The sequence below is a fragment of the Mobula hypostoma genome, chromosome 14, assembly GCF_963921235.1.
Source record: "Mobula hypostoma chromosome 14, sMobHyp1.1, whole genome shotgun sequence".
In the NCBI taxonomy this organism is placed as follows: domain Eukaryota; kingdom Metazoa; phylum Chordata; class Chondrichthyes; order Myliobatiformes; family Myliobatidae; genus Mobula; species Mobula hypostoma.
Genome location: NC_086110.1, coordinates 70,931,455 through 70,948,232, shown reverse-complemented (window position 1 = coordinate 70,948,232; position 16,778 = coordinate 70,931,455).

The following is a 16,778-nucleotide window of genomic DNA, read 5'->3' as shown; positions in this document are numbered from 1 at the left end:
GGTGCCCTCGTTTTCTCCTACAGTCCAAAAACGTGCCAACTGGTAGGTTAATTGGTCTTTGTAAATTGTCCTTGAGTAGACCAGGATTAAACTGTAGGATTGCTGGGCAGCGTGGCTCGAAGGGCTGGAAGGGCCTGTACTGAGCTGTTTCACTTTATGATCTATGGTTATGTTAAACCAGGGAAGGACTTTTGCTTCAACCTTCTATCGCATTGTTACCCTGCCCTCGAGTCTTGTATACTCCTCCAACAAGCTTGTGAAACAACTCGTCTTTCACTATGGGATTGTGTAACAGTAATGTCAATAAAATTTGGGCCATGTTCTTCCATTCATTCAGACTGTGCCTGTTGGCCCATTGACAGAGATTCAACACTTTTTGACTTGCTTTTTATTCCTTACCTGTGCACTTCTTGTTTTTTCTTCTAATATCTCCTTACAGGTCTCAACCCTGGGTGCCACAATAGCACAGTGCTTAATGTGACACTATTAAACTTTGGGCATCGGAGTTTGGAGTTCAACTCCGGGGCCATCTGTATGTTCACCATGTGACTGTTCGGGTTTCCTCTGGGTGCTCCAGTTTTCTCCCACAGTCCAAAGGTGTATGGGTCATTTTACCTACACCTTGTTCAAGCTCTCCTTCACAGAGTCCAAGAGTCATAGAGCATTGCAGACCATCTAGTCTGTACCAAACTTTTATTCGGCCCTGTCCCATCAACCCACACCTGCGCCATAGCCCCTATACTCTGCCCATCCAGGTACTTATCCAAAACTTCTCTAAAATGTTACAATCAAACCAGCATCCAGTACTCAGTCCAACTCGCACCACCCTCTGAGTGAAGAAGTTCCTCCTCTGGTTCCCTTTAAATGTTTCACCTTTGGCCCTTAACCTATGATCTCTGGTTTTAGTTTCACCCAACTTCAGTGGAACAAGCTTGCTTACATTAACCCTGTCTATACCCCTCATACTTTCATCGAGCCTCCCCTTGTTCTCCTACACTCCAGAGAATAAAGTCCTAAGTTATACAACTTCTCCCTGTAAGTCACATCCTCAAGTCTCAGCAACATCCTTGTAAACTTCCTCTGTACTCTTCCAATCTTATTTCCTATAGGTAGGTGACCAAAATTATACAGAATACTGCAAGTCTGTCCTCACAAATGTCTTATTCAGCTTCAATAACACATTCCCATGTAACTATGATTTATGAAGGTCAATGTACCAAAAGCTCATTATATGCCACTTTCAAGGAATTCTGGATCTGTATTCCCAGATCAGTCAGCTCTTCCTATCACAAAGCTTCCTTTTTGATTTATTTTTGTTGGCCCACTCCCCACCTGCCTCAAATCTTATCTTCAACTGGAACATTAACTCTCTTTCTGTGACCCCAGATGCTGCCTAAGCCACTGGACAAAGGACACAAGAAAATAGGAGCAGAATTATGTCATTCGGCCCTTCAAGACCTCCCTACCATTCTGAGAGTCTTAGAGTGATACAGCATAGAAGAAGGCCCTTCAACCCAACTGGTCCTTGCCAACCACCCATTGGTTCCAATTGCCCTTGTTAGGCCCATAGACTTCCAAGTCCTTCCTCTTTATGTTCCTATCCCAGTGCTTCTTAAGTACCTGCCTCAACCACTTCTTCTGGCAAATCATTCCAGGTATTCACTAGCCTCTGTGGAAAGAAGTTATCTTTGGAGTCTCTTGTAGATCTCTCTTCCAATACTGTGCATCAGAGTCTCCATACCAGGTTGTAATGCAACCAGTCAGCAAGTTCTCCATCAATACCCCTGTCCTCCATCTACACCCCTGCTCACCTCCCCTATCTGGCACTACCTGATGGTTATCTTACACTCCACCTCAGTCCACCAATCACCTCAGACTCCAGTCTCACCTCTCCCCTTCTTCTCTTTATACCATCAATCTCACCTCTCTACTCTCAGTCCCGATGCAGGATCTTGACCAGAAACATTGACAACTCCTTTCTTCCCCACAGATGCCGCCCGGCCCGTCGAGGTCCTCCAGCAGATTGTTTGCCACTTCCAGTTATCTAGTGCCTAATTTCAGGAAATCGCTTCTTAATCCTGACCACTCTCTCTTTTATTCCTTTAAAATGCTCATTTCCTCTGATGAAGTTTATGCTCACCTCTTCCTGAGATCCCCTACATACTTTAATAATGGGGTGCCACGGGAGAATAGCCATTAGCAGAACGCTATTACAGCTCAGGGGTGTCGGAGTTCGGACTTCAATTCCGGCACCGTCTGTAAGGAGTTTGTACGTTATCCCTGTGACCATGTGGGTTTCCTCTGCGTGCTCTGGTTATTAGGTTAATTGTTCATTGTAAATTGCCCTCTGATTAGGCTAGAGGAAGTATAGGAAGTATAGGCTGTTAGCTGGTGGTGTGGCTTGTTGGGCTGGAAGGGCCTGGTCCACACTATATCTTTAAATAAATAAATAAATGAACAATTTCTCTCTCTCTTCCTCTCTCTCTCTCTCTCTCTCTCTCTCTTTCTCTCTGAGAGCATTCCCATGAAACAGCTTGAGACATTTCACTGCTCTAATACAAGGTGTTGCCGAATTCAAAGCTGTCACTTTGCCACAGCAGTAGTTTAAGCTTTTTCTCCCGAAGGTTTGATTGGTGGCGAGCAGCAGCCTTTTGCATGTAAATCTCACCACTGTACAATTGTGCCAGAGAGATTGTCCGGCGATTATTTTTTTTCTCTCTGTCCCCAGTCGACAGAGAAGCTCATTATCCTGCACTCTCTGACACCACATAACTGAAAGTGTCGCCAACTGTGGCAGATTGCAGGAGAAACTGCCACCATCAGCGATCTGCAGATCAATGCGTGCAGCCTCCCTGTCTCGCCAGCCGCTGCACCTACAGGTATCAGAGAGTGATAATGGCTCAATCTGTCACTCTGATGAGAAGCTGCATTGGCTCCCGTTGATGGTAGCTGACAGACTAAGATAAATGAGACTAGTTGGTGAGACTTCAAAGACTTACTAGTTCAGCATTGCAGTTCATTTGTAAGTCATCATGGTGAAAATGTTGAAGCAAGATTTATTAGATTTTAAAAAATTGGGAAAAAATGCCTCCTACTCTTGCAGCCCCTTTGTCCAATGTTATTATTTCTTGGTTGACATTCATAACAAATTCACAGACATGGTGGTTCAGAGCTATAGAGTCATACAGCACAGAGTTTTCCGAGGATTGTCACCTCTTCATGATGGAGAGGCCTTTGAGTTCCTGAGATACCAAGAGTGATGCTGTCTGGTACTTAGCCATCTGACCCTTACCTGCTGGGAGGGTCACCCATGGTATTAAGGTCAAGGGGGAGGTCCCAGACAAAGAGTGATCCAACCAAGACCGCAATGCTGGAGCTGGCAGAAGATGGTGACACATCAGTACATCAGTGAAGGCGGAGGAAGGCTGCAGCTGTGAAGGGACCTCAGCCATCTTGTATTTCATGCCTTGGACTCTGACACTGATCTGTCCAGGACCGCGCAGTGGCTGCCCATGCATCAGTGTCCCCACATTAAATAAAGTCACACACAGGCATTCTCCATGAAGAGAATCCACCCTAAGGTCTGACTGTGCATGTGAATTCTGGATCAGCCTCTATAGCCACCTGAGGATCCACCAATAGGCAGCCCCTTAGGAGAAGATCATACTCAAGCCAAATGATCGGACCACAGCTTGAAAATAGGCCCAAACACCGGGAACTCTGCAGATGCTGGAAATTCAGGCCACACACATCAAAGTTGCTGGTGAACGCAGCAGGCCAAGCAGCATCTCTAGGAAGAGGCGCAGTCGACGTTTCAGGCTGAGACCCTTCGTCAGGACTAACTGAAGGAAGAGTGAGTAAGGGATTTTAATTCCACATCCCATTCCCATTCTGACATGTCTATCCAAGGCCTCCTCTACTGTAAAGATGAAGCCACACTCAGGTTGGAGGAACAACACCTTATATTCCGTCTGGGTAGCCTCCAACCTGATGGCATGAACATCGACTTCTCTAACTTCCGCTAGGCCCCACCTCCCCCTCGTACCCCATCTGTTACTCATTTTTATGCACACATTCTTTCTCTCACTCTCCTTTTTCTCCCTCTGTCCCTTTTTGTTGCTGTTTTCTGCGATTTTGGTCAGAGCAGACTGGCTCTGTGGCCAGGCAGCATCTCTAGGAAGAGGTACAGTCGACGTTTCGGGCCGAGACCCTTCGTCAGGACTAACTGAAGGAAGAACTAGTAAGAGATCCCACTTTCAAATCTCTTACTAGCTCTTCCTTCAGTTAGTCCTGACGAAGGGTCTCGGCCCAAAACGTCGACCATACCTCTTCCTTGAAAATAGGCCTTTTGGTTTAAATGATACATGCCAACCAAGACACCCATTCAGGACTCGGAGTAATGTGTTCATTTCTGGTCACCTTATTATAGGAAGGATATGGAAGCTATAGTCCCATTTGGGTTGATAGGTTCTTCATTAGTCAGGGTATCAAAGGTTACAGGGGGAAGGCAGGAGATAGAATATTATTTAGGCTCGATGGGCCAAATAGCTTAATCCTGCTCCTACGATAATGGTCTTATAGGTTCCATTACCTTGTCCGAATGCCATCGTCCTGGCTATTGGTAGAGTGGAAGCAAAACTGGATTGCCTATGAATTTGATCCAATACCGACCATCAACTCATTTTCTAGTCAGGACTGCCAGGTGAGAGACGTAGAATGCAGAATGGTGAGGATGTATCTCTTTTCCTGTTGAGCTCGGACTTCTGAATGGTCAATGAACCCATTTATACTACCTTGCTATCCCTCTTTTGTACTATTCATTGTATTTTTATTGTAACTTGTAAATTTTTACGTATTGTACTGTGCTGCTGCCACAAAACAAGACATCTCACAACATATGTTATTGATAATAAACCTGATCTTGACTGTGCAGAGTAGAACAAAGGACAGTATAGCATGCCATAACCACGGACCCTGCTTCAGGCTCCATGTGCCCCTGCAAGTGGACAGAACGCCAGATTCAGCAATTGCGCCCGTGAATATGCATGTGTCAGCTAATTACTATTTCATTACGGCGGTATTTAACTCCCTTCTTTTCATTGAGGTACTTGTCAAGATTTGAGCAAACCACAACAACTTTTCGCTGCCTGCTTGCATTCAGCCTTTCCTGAGAAAGTGAACTATCGACTGCTGGAGACTAACGATACTCATTTTATATTTAGATATTCCTTTCAGCCGCGGTGTTCGCATCTAGTTTGCTGTTTGAAAGTTTTAGTTAATGGCCCTCTTTGGCCTAGCATTTATTGCTTTCTTTTCCCTTAAATCCTGTTCACATTAAAGTCTGTGAACTATCAACCTGCCTCAGTGCCTCTCTCTCTCTGCATTTGGACTATATATGAATGTAGTGACAGCAAGTCCCTACCACACAAAGATGGACCCAGCACAGACAGAGAGAGACAGAGCAGCTGAAATTCATTGGTCAGGTAGGGGACAAGCTACAGGTGATTGAATCTGTTCTGGGTGAAGTTATTGGAACAATAAGCCCAGTTTCATTTGGAGAAACAGGTATCATCCCTTGCAGCAACTGTTCAGGTGCCTGTGATTTCTGAACTCACTCCAGACAGCCATCTTCAGATAACAACCATTAGCATTCTTGCCAACGCAATTCAGCAGCCTCTGGCCACATCAGTCCCATTCTCAGAATCTTGCAGGTCCTTCTTTTTCTGCTGCCCTGACAATCCTGCCATTAATGCTCCCTATCCCATGCCTGGACCAGAACTGACCCCTGCCTTCAGGCCACCACAGGCCTACATGTTCGGATCACTGTTGACTCCTGAGTAGATACAAGAAACGAGTATTCCACCGGGTAAATACTCTGGTAATCCCAATGGCTGCAGGAATTTTATTATCCAGTGCGAGCTGACATTCTAAGCCCAACCTGGTCGTTTTAGTGATGATGCATGAAATCTGTCGTACATGGTTCTGAGAGGCGGGACTGCGCAGGCGTGTGACGTCGGGCAGTGCAGCGCGGCAGATTTAAAAGGAACAGAGCCTCATAGAGCGGGCAGCGTAGTTTGCGGGCGGCGGAGTGAGCCGGGAGCAGAGTGAAGACTTAAGGGCTTCGGCTCAACGGGCTTAAGCGGAAACGGGCGAGGCGAGGAAGGTTTGGCATTCATTTTCTGTTGTTATTTGAGGAGAGGGGCAGTATGAGTGTGAAGGCAGTTTGCTGTTCTCGGTGTCGGATGTGGGAGGCCCTGGAGTCTCCAAGCCTCCCTGATGTCTACATCTGCGCCAAGTGCATCGAGATGCAGCTCCTAAGGGACCGCGTTACGGAACTGGAGCTGCAACTCGATGACCTTCGTCTGGTCAGTGAGAGTGAGGAGTTGATAGAGAGGAGTTGCAGGCAGGTGGTCATGCCAGGGCCACGGGAGGCAGACAAGTGGGTCACGGTTAGGAGGGGGAAGGGGAAGAGTCAGGTAATAGGGAGTACCCCGGTGGCTGTGCCCCTTAACAATAGGTAGTCCTGTTTGAGTACTGTTTGGGGGGACAGCTTACCCGGGGGAAGTGACAGTGGCCGTGCCTCTGGCACACAGTCCGGCCCTGTAGCTCAGAAGGGTAGGGCAAGGAAGAGGAGGGCAGTTGTGATAGGGGACTCGATAGTAAGGGGGTCAGATAGGCGATTCTGTGGACGCAGTCCAGAGACCCGGATGGTAGTCTGCCTCCCTGGTGCCAGGGTCCGGGATATTTCTGATCGTGTCCAAGATATCCTGAAGTGGGAGGGTGAGGAGCCAGAGGTCGTGGTACATATAGGTACCAATGACATAGGTAGGAAAAGGGATGAGGTCCTGAAAGGAGAATATAGGGAGCTAGGAAGGGAGTTGAGAAAAAGGACCGCAAAGGTAGTAATCTCGGGATTACTGCCTGTGCCACGCGACAGTGAGAGTAGGAATGCGATGAGGTGGAGGATAAATGCGTGGCTGAGGGATTGGAGCAGGGGGCAGGGATTCAAGTTTTTGGATCATTGGGACCTCTTTTGGCGCAGGCGTGATCTGTACAAAAAGGACAGGTTACACTTGAATCCTAGGGGGACCAATATCCTGGCAGGGAGATTAGCGGGGGCTACTGAGGTGACTTTAAACTAGAATGGTTGGGGGGTGGGAATCAAATTAAAGAGGCTAGGCGAGAGGAGGTTAGTTCACAACAGGGGGATGGGAACCAGTGCAGAGAGACAGAGGGGTGTAAAGTGAGGGTAGAAGCAAAAAGTACTAAGGAGAAAAGTAAAAGTGGCAGGCCGACAAGTCCAGGGCAAGCATTAAAAAGGGCCACTTTTCAACATAATTGTATAAGGGCTAAGAGGGTTGTAAAAGAGTGCCTGAAGGCTTTGTGTGTCAATGCAAGGAGCATCTGTAATAAGGTGGATGAATTGAAAGTGCAGATTGTTATTAATGATTATGATATAGTTGGGATCACAGAGACATGGCTCCAGGGTGACCAGGGATGGGAGCTCAACGTTCAGGGATATTCAATATTCAGGAGGGATAGACATGAAGGAAGGGGAGGTGGGGTGGCGTTGCTGGTTAAAGAAGAGATTAACGCAATAGAAAGGAAGGACATAAGCCGGGAAGATGTGGAATCGATATGGGTAGAGCTGTGTAACACTAAGGGGCAGAAGACGCTGGTGGGAGTTGTGTACAGGCCACCTAACAGTAGTAGTGAGGTCGGAGATGGTATTAAACAGGAAATTAGAAATGTGTGCAATAAAGGAACAGCAGTTATAATGGGTGACTTCAATCTACATGTAGATTGGTTGAACCAAATTGGTAAAGGTGCTGAGGAAGAGAATTTCTTGGAATGTATGCGGGATGGTTTTTTGAACCAACATGTCGAGGAACCAACTAGAGAGCAGGCTATTCTGGACTGGGTTTTGAGCAATGAGGAAGGGTTAATTAGCAATCTTGTCGTGAGAGGCCCTTTGGGTAAGAGTGACCAAAATATGGTGGAATTCTTCATTAAGATGGAGAGTGACATAGTTAATTCAGAAACAAAGGTTCTGAACTTAAAGAGGGGTAACTTTGAAGGTATGAGACGTGAATTAGCTAAGATAGACTGGCAAATGACACTTAAAGGATTGACGGTGGATATACAATGGCAAGCATTTAAAGGTTGCATGGATGAACTACAACAATTGTTCATCCCAGTTTGGCAAAAGAATAAATCAAGGAAGGTAGTGCACCCGTGGCTGACAAGAGAAATTAGGGATAGTATCAATTCCAAAGAAGAAGCATACAGATTAGCCAGAGAAAGTGGCTCACCTGAGGACTGGGAGAAATTCAGAGTTCAGCAGAGGAGGACAAAGGGCTTAATTAGGAAGGGGAAAAAAGATTATGAGAGAAAACTGGCAGGGAACATAAAAACGGACTGTAAAAGCTTTTATAGATATGTAAAAAGGAAAAGACTGGTAAAGACAAATGTAGGTCCCCTACAGACAGAAACAGGTGAATTGATTATGGGGAGCAAAGACATGGCAGACCAATTGAATAATTACTTTGGTTCTGTCTTCACTAAGGAGGACATAAATAGTCTTCCAGAAATAGTAGGGGACAGAGGGTCCAGTGAGATGGAGGAACTGAGCGAAATACATGTTAGTAGGGAAGTGGTGTTAGGTAAAGTGAAGGGACTGAAGGCAGATAAATCCCCAGGGCCAGATGGTCTGCATCCTAGAGTGCTTAAGGAAGTAGCCCAAGAAATAGTGGATGCATTAGTGATAATTTTTCAAAACTCGTTAGATTCTGGACTAGTTCCTGAGGATTGGAAGGTGGCTAATGTAACCCCACTTTTTAAAAAAGGAAGGAGAGAGAAACCGGGGAATTATAGACCGGTTAGCCTAACGTCGGTGGTGGGGAAACTGCTGGAGTCAGTTATCAAGGATGTGATAACAGCACATTTGGAAAGCGGTGAAATGATCGGACAAAGTCAGCATGGATTTGTGAAAGGAAAATCATGTCTGACGAATCTCATAGATTTTTTTAAGGATGTAACTAGTAGAGTGGATAGGGGAGAACCAGTGGATGTGGTATATTTGGATTTTCAAAAGGCTTTTGACAAGGTCCCACATAGGAGATTAGTGTGCAAACTTAAAGCACACGGTATTGGGGGTAAAGTATTGATGTGGATGGAGAATTGGTTAGCAGACAGGAAGCAAAGAGTGGGAATAAACGGGACCTTTTCAGAATGGCAGGCGGTGACTAGTGGGGTACCGCAAGGCTCAGTGCTGGGACCCCAGTTGTTTACAATTTATATTAATGACTTGGATGAGGGAATTAAAGGCAGCATCTCCAAGTTTGCGGATGACACGAAGCTGGGTGGCAGTGTTAGCTGTGAGGAGGATGCTAAGAGGATGCAGGGTGACTTGGATAGGTTGGGTGAGTGGGCAAATTCATGGCAGATGCAATTTAATGTGGATAAATGTGAGGTTATCCACTTTGGTGGCAAAAATAGGAAAACAGATTATTATCTGAATGGTGGCCGATTAGGAAAAGGGGAGGTGCAACGAGACCTGGGTGTCATTATACACCAGTCATTGAAAGTGGGCATGCAGGTACAGCAATCGGTGAAAAAGGCGAATGGTATGCTGGCATTTATAGCGAGAGGATTCGAGTACAGGAGCAGGGAGGTACTACTGCAGTTGTACAAGGCCTTGGTGAGACCACACCTGGAGTATTGTGTGCAGTTCTGGTCCCCTAATCTGAGGAAAGACATCCTTGCCATAGAGGGAGTACAAAGAAGGTTCACCAGATTGATTCCTGAGATGGCAGGACTTTCATATGAAGAAAAACTGGATGAACTGGGCTTGTACTCGTTTGGAATTTAGAAGATTGAGGGGGGATCTGATTGAAACGTATAAAATCCTAAAGGGCTTGGACAGGCTAGATGCAGGAAGATTGTTCCCGATGTTGGGGAAGTCCAGAACGAGGGGCCACAGTTTGAGGATAAAGGGGAAGCCTTTTAGGACTGAGATTAGGAAAAACTTCTTCACACAGAGAGTGGTGAATCTGTGGAATTCTCTGCCACAGGAAACAGTTGAGGCCAGTTCATTGGCTATATTTAAGAGGGAGTTAGATATGGCCCTTGTGGCTACGGGGGTCGGGGGTATGGAGGGAATGCTGGGGCAGGGTTCTGAGTTGGATTATCAGCCATGATCATAATAAATGGCGGTGCAGGTTCGAAGGGCCGAATGGCCTACTCCTGCACCTATTTTCTATGTTTCTATGTCTATGTTTCTATGGTCAATGTCCTAGATGGACCTCCACTCAGCCTATTCAACGCTTTGTTGCCCTCCTAAGCTCCTGTCAGCTTGTGAGACAGCCACCCTCTTGGTTCATCATGGGTTCAAGCTCCACTGCATCCCTCAAGATGTGGAGTCTGATTGAGGACCACACTTCACTTCCTGCTTTTGGAAGGCTTTCTGCTCTCTTGAGTGAGCCGCAGCCAGCCTCTCATTTGGTTTCCACCCCCTGACAGAAAGAGTGAATCAGGAGTTGGAGATAACCTGCTCAGCCTTGCCTCTCCCAACCTCACGTCCTAGAGCTCCCACTTGGTTTGAGTAGAGATCACCCACTATAGCCTACAGTCATCCTCCATGGGTATGTCACACTTTGAATGCCAGAAGGGTTTCCAGCCGTTGCCCTTCCCTGACCAGGAGAGTGATGAGCAGGGCCCTGTCACAACTATGAACTCTGCTGCAGGGTCTACGTTCCCCCACAGGCGGGCTGTGCAGCACTTCCAGCAATCGTGCTTGTGAACATACACATGTCAGCTAATTATTATTTCATCTGGGCGATATTTAACTGCCTTCTTTTTGTTGTAGCATTTGTTTGAAGGATCTATGTGTGCATTAGACTCCAAGATTTATCAGTTCCTCCACACTGCTGGAATAAGTGAGCTTCTTGAAATCCTATCACTCTACTACCGCTTCAGAAAAATAATCAGTTCACTACAAGAGACTTTTGAATATTTAATATACCTTATAACTACAATGAGTACAGAGAAAATTTACGAAGATGTTGCCAGGACCGGAGGACCTGAGTTATAACGAAGGTTGTACAGGTTAGAACTTTATTCCCCAGAGCACAGGAGAATGTGGGAAAAATTTTTGGAGTTAACAAATTTATGCAGAGTATAGGTATGGTAAATATGAGCAGGCTTTTTCACTGAGGTTGGGTCAGACTAAAACTAGAGGTCATAGATTAAGGGTGAAAGGTGAAATGTTCAAGGAGAACATGAGTCAAGAGAAAATCTGTAGAAGTCAGAAATCCAAACAGCACACACAGGATGCTGGAGGAACTCAGCAGGCCAGGCAGCATCTATGGATAAAAAGTACAGTCAACGTTTCCGCAGAAGGGTTTCAGCCCGAAATGTTGACTGTGCTTTTTCCCGTAGATGCTGCCTGGCCTGCTGAGTTCCTCCAGCATTTTGTATGTGCTGCTTAGAGAACATGAAGTGCAGCTTCTTCACTCGGAGGGTGGTGTGAGTGTTGAATGAGCTGCCAGATGGGGGTTCAATTGCACAATTTAAGAGAATTTTGGTTAAGTACATGGACGGGAGGGGTATGGAGGCCTATGCTTCAAGTATAGGTCAATTGGATAAGGAAGAATAATACTTCAGTACTAATGGTCTGAAGGCTTTTTGCTGTCATGCTCTCTGCCTCTCTGACTCTAAGCTGCTTTATTTCAGGGAGGAGGAGTATTATTCTCAATCTGAATCTGACCACAAACAAATGATTGACACCGAAGTGAGTTGGAGGGCGTCTGTCCAGGTGGAGACTTTCAGTCACAAAGACAACCAGGAAATGGAGCAGAAACTCTCTGACATCGAGAGGCAAGGTGAAGCTGCCATCATCCTGAGATTAATCTGAAAACAAGCTCTTTGTCAAAGTCAATGGGAAGCATCCGCAGCCTCCTGATGGTGCACTGAAGCATTGAGAACCTGACGCTGGGAACTGATTGACCACTTGGGACCATCCAGAAAGAAGCTGAAAAAAAAACATTCCGTTTTTATTGTTAACTCCCCAGGATATGCCTGTCCATTCCCTGACACGTATCAAAGGAACAAGCAAAATAACTTGCTGGGTATGTCTAAACTGTGAATGCCACGAAAAGGGGATTTCACTCTTTGTAAAAAACAGCTAAATTGGTCAAGAAACATCTGAAACAAGGCTAAAATGGTAAGTGTCCTAAAATGGTCTGCCCAGGGTTTCCTGTTGGACTTGATTCATTTAAGGATTACTGGCAATGCTTTGTTAAATGCAAAGGTAGAGACCATGATGGATCTAAGGAACGGGAAGAAATGAGTTGTGTTGTCTTGGAGCACATCCGTGATCAGAGGGAGGAGCTATTAGGGGGCTTAAAATACATTAAGGTGAATAAATCCCCGAGGCTTGACCAAATGCAATACTAAACCTTTAGGAAACTAGAGAAGGGTAGCATGGTAATGCAGCAGTTATCATAGTGATATTATAGAGCCAGCGACCTTGGTTCAATTCCACCACCCTCTGTAAGGAGTTTGTATGTTCTCACTAGGACTGCATGGATTTCCAGTAATGGCACAAACACTGATGCTTTACTGGTTCACTGGCAATTCCCTCTCTCTGAAATGATAATGCTACATTAGTAATGCAGACGTTGGCTGAGTTGGATTAGAAGATGCTGACCAATAGCTTTGTTTTGCTTCTAACAGCATCAGAGGTATTCCAATCATCCAGAAGACTGCCAGTGTCTTATGAGGATACATTGTGCTAGCTCAGGCTTCTCTCTTCAGAAAAGAGGATATGAAGTGACTTGACAGAGTGATAAGATGATAAGAGGCATAGAAAGGTTGGACAGCCAGTGACTTTTTACCAGGGTGGAAATGGCTAGTATGAGATATCCTCTGGGTGCTCCAGTTTCTTCCCACATACCACAGACATATGGGTTAGGGTTGGTACATTGTAAGCATGCCATGTTTAAATGTAAGGTGTTGGTAGGAAAGCACAGGGTAGATCTCAGAGGTCGGCTCTTTACATAGAGAGTGGAACAAGCTGCTGGAGGTGGTGGTAGAAGCTGACACATTAGGGGCATTTAGGAGACTCTTAAAATAGAGACATGGAGTGCTGTGTGGGAGAGAAGTGTTAGAATGGTTTTGGAGTAAGTTAAAGGGCTGGTAAAACATTGTGGACCAAAGAGGCTGTACTCTGCTGTACTTTTCTGTGCTCTATGTTTAGTGCTCATGATGTTAAGCTACTAAGGAACACTTCTGTACAACACATAAAAAGGCCATTCAGCCCACTCCATCCATGCTAGCCTTTTCCCCTTCTACTCAAATTTCATTTTCCTGCGCTAAGGTTCTTCTACACTTTGCCTTTTGTCTGTCTAAATGCCTCTTAACTGTTCTATCAGTGCCAGCAGTTTCCTTTCTCCTCACCTCTTCCTTTGTGAATTGAGGCTCAGTGAATAATTAATACTTCAGCCACGTCCTCTGGCAGAAGTTTCAACAGAGGCTGTGGATCAGTATTCTTTAGAGGTGACAGGACACCAGAAGCCAATTAGACAAAACTCTGGTGTGGAAAGGAGGCATCCACTGACAGGTGAAACAGAAGATCAGTATGGACATGGGCTGGAGAAGGGGAGTATTCAGAAAGAGAAACAGTTTCAATCTGCTTTACTTTGTCTTGTCTCGCTCAGTTCCTTAAGCTTGTCATAGCCAGGGGAGGGGTCAGATGGGGACGTCAACTGTATTTGGCAGCCTATCTAGGAGAAGGAAGACTGATCTCAAACACCTGCTGCCTTGCGCCTATACCCACTCATGGGGAAGGCTTCTGGAGTAGCACGGAAGAAAAATCTGAAGCTCAAGTCCCTAGGCAGTCCTTTGTTTAGATAGAAACATAGAAAACCCACAGCACAATACAGGCTCTTCGGCCCACAAAGCTGTGCTGAATATAATTACTTTAGAAATTACCTAGGCTTACCTATAGCCCTCTACTTTTCTAAGCTCCATGTACCTATCCGAGAGTCTCTTAAAAGACCCTATTGTATCCACCTCCACCACCATCACCAGCAACCCATTTCATGCACTCACCATTTTCTGTGTAAAAGACCTACCCCTGACATCTCCTTTGTACTTACTTCCAAGCACCCTAAAACTGTGCCCTATCATGTTAGCCATTCCAGCCCTGGGCAAAAGTCTCTGACTATCCACACGATCAATGCCTCTCATCATCTTATACACTTTGATCAGGTCACCTCTTATCCTTTGTCACTCCAAGGAGAAAAGACCAAGTTCACTCAACCTATTCTTATAAGGCATGTGCTCCCCACTCCAGATATCATCCTTGTAAATCCCCTCTGCACCCTTTCTATGGTTTCCACATCCTTCCTGTAGTGACGTGACTAGAACTGAGCATAGTACTCCAAGTATGGTCTGACCAGGGCACTATATAGCTGTAACATTACCTCTCGGCTCCTGAACTCAATCCCAGGTTGATGAAGGCCAATGCACCGTATGCCTTCTTAATCACACAACCAACCTGTGCAGCAGCTTTGAGTGCCCTATGGACACAGACCCCAAGATCCCTCTGATCCTACACACTGCCGAGGGTCTTACCATTAATAATATATTCTGCCATCATACTTGACCTACCAAAATGAACCACCTCACACTTATCTAGGTTGAACTTCATCTGCCACTTCTCACCCAGTTTTGCATCCTATCGATGTCCCACTGTAAACTCTGACAGCCCTCCACACTATCCACAACACCCCCAACCTTTGTGTCATCAGCCGATTTACTAACCCATCCCTCCACTTCCTCATCCAGGTCATTTATAAAAAATCAGTGCAGACTGACAGCTACTGGGACTCTGCTGGTTGGCAAACTGCATGTGTCTCTGCTGTTCCTTTGGATTCATCAGCCGGATGGAGAGGGGGAGCCTGCTGAAAGGGCAGCAGCTTACTTTCCATACCAATCTGCCATGTCTTGTGTATACATAGACAGCTAGGACGCAAAATTCATGGTTGACCCTGATCAATGGAGGGCCTCACTGAGTGTTGGCTCTCTCTATCACATGTGGCACAATCAGGAATGAGATGCCGAATTGTTGAGAATCGCCCCTCCCCCAGATGAGACACAAATCCTTGACCTCATCTGCCATTTTGTGCCACATTCCGAGATACTTTTCCATGATGCACTGAAGCTCTTTTCCATAATTCCACAATCAGTTTGTAATTTGAGCGTGAGACTTCTAAATCTGTACAAGTTCATTCCGAGGCAGCCAGTCGGCTTCTCGATGACTTAGTGTTCAACATGAAAAATGATCCTGATGGTGCCATTATATTAGATTATCTTTTTATTAAATATGAGCTAATTGCAAAGGGTTTCTTACAACGTTGACAAAGGGACTTTAATCAGCGATCACTCAAACATGTAATTAAATCAATAAAGCTAGAATGACAGGAAGATTATAAACCACGAAAAGAGAATCTTAAAGGTATTTTTATTTATTTATTCACCATGTCAAAGGCACTGTCAACACAATAAAAATCAGCAGACTCTCTAAACTCAACATGCGAGCTCACTGAAGGTCAAAATAATTGTTCCCATGGTTCTGCCGTGGAGCTGTGAAGGAAAAGTTAACTCTTTTCTTCATTTGGATATGGTGCTGAAGAAGTACTGCACTGCCGGAGGTCTGGCTATTGGACAGGATGCTCAAACCAATCTGCTCCATCCCACTGGATGAATGGAGAGGAAGGAGAGAAGAGGTATCACCCCCCTGACCTGGTTAGACCACACTTGGAGTATTGTGTTCACTGCTCATTATATGAAGGATGTGGATGCTTTAGAGAGGGTGCGGATAAATTTCAGGATCTGCCTGGATTAGAGGGCGCACCTCATGAGCATAAGTTGAGTGAGCTAGGGCTTTTCTCTTTGGAGCAAAGGAGGATGTGAGGTGCCTTGATAGGGGTGTACCAGATGGCAGCATGGAACTTACAAACTCACAGTTTGTAAGTTCTCACTGTGATGTGTGTGTTTCCCCTGAGTGCTCTGGTTTCCTCCCATAGTTCAAAGGTGTACTGGTCAGCTGGTTAATTGGTCATTATAAATTGTCCCGTGATGAAGCTAGGATTAAATCGGGGTTTGATGGGTACAGAAGCATTTATTCCGCACTGTATCTCAATAAACAAGAGGTACAGACGGAGCGGACGGCCAGAGACTTTTTCCCCAGGGTGGAAAAGGTTAATACAAGGAGGCATAATTTTAAGGTGATTGGAGGAAAGTATAGGGGGGATGTCAGGGTTAAATTTTTTACATGGAGAGTTGTGGAAGGCCCTGCCATAGGTTGTGGTGGAGGCAGATACATTAGGGACATTTTAAAAAATCTTACATAGGCACATGAATGATAGAAAAATGAAGAGTTATATAGGAAGGAAGGTTTAGATTCATCTTAGAATAGGTTTAAAAGTCGGCACATCATTGTGGGCAAAAGGGCCTGTATTGCACTGTGATGTTCAATATTCTATCTTCTGTGTTTTATGATCAATGTGAATCTCTTGTAACACACACAAAGTGCTGGAGGAACACAACAGGTCAGTTAGCATCTATGAAGGGGTAAAAACAGCCAACATTTTGGGGCTGACACCCTTCATCGGGTCTGGAAAGGAAGGGGGAAAAATCCAGAATAAAAGGTGGGTGGAGGGGAAGGAATACAAGCTGGCAGGTGATTTATGAGACCAGATGAGAGGGAAGAC